Raw genomic sequence first — 4,513 nt, forward strand, 5'->3', positions numbered from 1 at the left:
TGTATGTATGCATTTTTAAATCTAAAAACATTCTCGAGATATTTCATTTCCAAAAACCAAATGCAAAAGGTTAAACACGTACGGGCGGACGGCCCTCCCGTAGAAAAAAAAATCTCACCAGAAACCTATGATGGAGACAAGTGGTGCGCATGGCTAATGCCATTTATTCACGAGAAGCTTTTGTGGTAACTTTTGCAAAGGCATCCTCTTATCTATAATACCTAAATAGTTGATCCCCACTACTTCTAATTCTCTCAACATGCAAGCCCTTCACCTCACCAAGTGTGCCACATCAGCATCCACTAACAATATTTTTCAGCCTATGCAAACCTTATTCCATTGTCACTAAATTCTCTCAACATGCAAGCATCCCACTTCAGCATACACTAACATTTTATTTCAGCCCATGCAAACTATACCAATATGCTTATTTTCGTCACTGGACATATGCAGTAGATTAGATAATTATTTAATTTATGTACTTCCTAAAGGTTGTGAAATGCCCTGATTTACACATAATGCAAGTACGAAATATTTATATGTTAAAATTAGTAGCTTTTGATTTAGATCTTTTTCTGCATATATAAGTCATTTGTAATTAATTTTTATATTCCCGCAGCAGGTAAATTACCTAGTTTTTTTGTTTGGAGAGAGAGGAGGCACCCTCAAAGTGATTTGAAGAAAATTTCCTCTTACTTTAGCAGTGGGCCAAAGAAGAGGAAGAAGTCGGCGGGCTGCCACCGAAGCCCACCACAACAGTACAGGCCCAGCCCAGCCCAGCGCACCAACCAAGCCCGACCGGTTTTCCCCTTTCCCTGCTCATCCATTCCTCCCGTTCTCCTCCTGCCCTGCCCTGCCGTCGCCGTCAGCCGTCGCCGCCGCATCTACCCCCGCCGCCACCTTCCTGCTCCGATTCGTACGGCCGCCGGTCAGGTACGCCCTCTCCGCAACGCCCCGATTCACCCCTTATTGCATCAGCACGACGATATGATGTCCTAGGAGCAAGGGAGCTCAAGGCAGAACCAGGGGCCGCCCTTGCCCGTGGATCCTTCCGCACCCCCAGTCCCGATCCCGTGTATGGCGTAGAGACCCTATAGAAATCCCTCTGCCCGTCTTCCGTAGCCGAGCTCCACGGTTGGTCGCTTGTAGATTTTTGAAGGGGGGGATGAAGATTTCAGTTGAGAGATGATTTATTCCTGGTCTTATGATCCAGCCTGCAACCAGTGCAGTGGATAGTTAATTGATGATCCTCATCCTGTGTCGCCATGTAGCAGCTTGCAGTCCATAGCAGGGAATGGCGAAGTAAATTGAACCGAACATTTGATGATCCTGAAATCGCGTATCTACCAGGTTTCAGTTTCGTGGCGTTGCCGGTGGGGTGGGGGGGACTGTGCTAGGCTTGGCAGGTGTGAATAATATAAATCCATGAGATTTCAGCCCAAGGATCTGGTCCTGTTCAGCACAGAGCACAGGCTAGCAGCCATGGAAGAAATCCATGTAGTGCTATTATGACTATATATATACACCAAATCTTGTAAGCTTTGGATAGTACTCTACAATATAATTTCGGTACGTCCACCGTGTCAGAATTCCAGTAAGCACTGCCACGATAAATGAATTGCGTTGTGTGTCTTTCAAACACTTGTGCAGAGGGATGTACATAGGTTTTCCTTTTCAAGTTACATGTGCAGAGCGATGTACATAGTTTTGCAACAGCGTCTTCTTGTTTCCAATGGCTTTGGCCTGAATGGATCTCCCTCTGCCTCTTTTTCTGGGATCAGTGCATCATTGTCACTTCCCGGCAAGTCCCAGCACCAGGTAGACAGGCCTTGTGAGAGAGACAGAGGTGACTGTTCAGGTCCGATGTTCTAGTGCTTGCTAGACTTCTTTGTATGGCCGAAGGATGCCTCAGTAGGCCGTCTTGTGATGTACAGGCAGTATTTGGTTCAGATGGGGAGGCTACTCGCCAGTAAGCCCTATTTTCCTTCTTGCTGTGGCAGAAATTGTCGATTGCCGTAGAGCTACTGAATGCCAGATTGTATAAGCACCAGAGGAGAGTCAGATTGTAGTATAACACAAATCTCTATATCTTCCCGTAATGCCCAGTTTTAAACTGTAGAGACTGTATTTTGAGTTGTCAGACGACCATTTTTCATATTTCGCACCTTGGATTGGTAACTACATGTAACATCTTCCTAAGACATTTTTGTCCTGCAGCAGCAGCAACCGCCGTCGTTGTCGATGGCAGGGTTCGGCAGCCTGGCGCCCAAGACGAAGAACGTGGTGGTGGCGGGCGGGCTGACGGGGTTCGTCTTTGGGGTGTACTACTACACCATGTGGGCGGTGGGCAGCACCGACGAGCTGCAGGTCACCATCGACAAGTTTGAGGACCTGAAGAAGAAGGAGGAGGCCGCCGCCACAAGCTCCTCCACCCCAGGATCATCATAAACAAGCACGCCCTTTGAAACTAGCTACTACTGCCTCTCAACCTGCCCGGGACCATGGGTTTGGTTTGTATTGATAATAATGGGTGCTGTGTTTGATGGAGCATTTTCATTCATGGCACGGATGGAGCTTGGAGTTGATGATGCTTTTTGTTTGTGAATGGTAGCCGCGGTGTCTAGAAGTTACGATACTCCCTCCTTACATTTATATAAGGCCTAATGCATTTTTCAAGACCGCCTTTGACTATTGATATGATTAATAATACATGAGATGTATAATGTGAAAATTATATTATTGGAAGCTCTTTTTTACTTACGAATTTGACGGTATGCTTTGTTTAACTTGCATGTCATATATTATTGCTCTAACACTTGGTCAAAACTAGCCTCGTAAACGTATTAGGCCCTATATAGATGAAAGGAGAGAGTATGATACTGCCTCCGCTTCAAAATATAAGATGTGTTGTTTTTGCCCCTCATAAAACAGGTTTTTCTATGTTTGACAGACCTTTAGTTTTGCAACGGATGGAGTAGTACCTTTTGGAGGTAGGGCCCTCTGGTTTGTTGTTGTTGCGTTGAAATATGTTGCCTGTCCCTCTCTCTCTATCAGTCCGGTCTTTTGAATGGATGATAATTGAATCGGTCGGCACATGAATGAATTCATTGTGACCGTTCCTCTCATGATCTAGGAAGAATAAGGGGCGTGTGTATCGGCACACTGGACCCGGCCTGATCATTCGTTGGGAATCCTTGCCTTGTTCCCCAAGAAGGTAGGTCCGGTAATGAACAGAATTTGGTTCATCAATCAAAAGTCGATTTGCCAAATGGCCACCCACCTGATATCATCTCACGAGAACCAAGCGGAGCTGCGTGTTCTAGCTTAGGGCATACGTTTGCCCAAAAGAAAAAGTTAAGGGCATACAAATTTACCGCTTTGCCCATCGGATCACGCCCGTCCATCTAAAACCCAACGGCCAGGGAAAATCCCGGGCGGATGGCCCTCCCGAGGGTGTTTCCGGAAAAAGGAAGGAAGGAGTCTCGTGTGATTGAATGAAGGAAACTAAATCCAACAAGATTCTGCCTCCGTTTATTCGTTCGTCGGTTTTAACCGCCGCCAGACGATACAGACACGTACTACGTACGGCGAGAGAACAATAAACCAGCAGGGAGCGGAATCGCCCACCGCCGGCCGTACGTGCGCGCCCGATCTCGCCGTCGCCGTCGAGGGCCGCGTGCTAGCTCCGGTGCTCGCTCGCTCCGGCTTCCGTTGCCCGGCTTCGCTTGGGCGCCATGGCGCTCGGCAACATCGCCGTCGTGCTCGGCTCCGGTGAGTTCCCGTGCTCCTCACCCCTCAGCTTTGGTCCACATCTATCTACCATGGAGGAATCTATGGTGCTCTCGCCGTCGCCGGCGACTGTCGCGTCCTTCTGAATCTATCCGATGTGCTGCTGATGCCGGGGTTTAGCTTGTATCTAGCTTCTTGCTTAGGGTTTGTAGCTTGCCTACTCGCTGGGTAGACACATACGGATTAACGGATCACTTTGGTTCCTAGTGTAGTTTACTTTGTTGGCTACAAATAATCCAATCCAATACAATCCAACTGCTCTCTCACAAGTCGCACCCATACCTGTATATCTGTAATTCTGTCTTCTTACTTGCTTCAAGCAAAGCCTTGAAGCCTTTTCCCCCCCTCTGATTGAGAATTGCAGCCTCTGTTCTTGAGCAATCTGCAATTAGCCTTTATTTAGGGGAACGCCGCAAATTCTTCTGCAAAGCATACTAACGGATTGCAAAAACTTTCTTTCTTCTCTTTTGGCAGGATATCTCAGCACTATTCTTACCGGAGGCGACGCCAAGAAAGTCCCTATCATCGGGGACACGCTTGCCAATGTAATTAGCTACTTCCATCACTTACCTTGCCCCGTGCCTTTATTCTCGGCCGGGTTGATTCGATTGTACACACGTCGAGCCATGGCTGTGACACCTTTTGTATCTTTGTTTGTCTCCTCTAGTTTGTGAAGAACACCGGGAAGGCCGGGAAACACGACGGTAGCGACCAGTTGGCGTCT

General features: G+C 47.6%; 1 long non-coding RNA gene across 1 annotated transcript; it reads left to right on the forward strand.

Moving 5' to 3' along the window:
* The first annotated feature begins 3,695 nt into the window (after positions 1 to 3,695).
* On the forward strand, positions 3,696 to 4,513 carry LOC119344810. The gene is made up of 3 exons (XR_005166816.1): positions 3,696 to 3,771; positions 4,264 to 4,334; positions 4,457 to 4,513. It is a non-coding gene; the product is annotated as an uncharacterized LOC119344810 (long non-coding RNA).

Source organism: Triticum dicoccoides, unplaced genomic scaffold, assembly GCF_002162155.2.
Source record: "Triticum dicoccoides isolate Atlit2015 ecotype Zavitan unplaced genomic scaffold, WEW_v2.0 scaffold187562, whole genome shotgun sequence".
NCBI lineage: Eukaryota > Viridiplantae > Streptophyta > Magnoliopsida > Poales > Poaceae > Triticum > Triticum dicoccoides.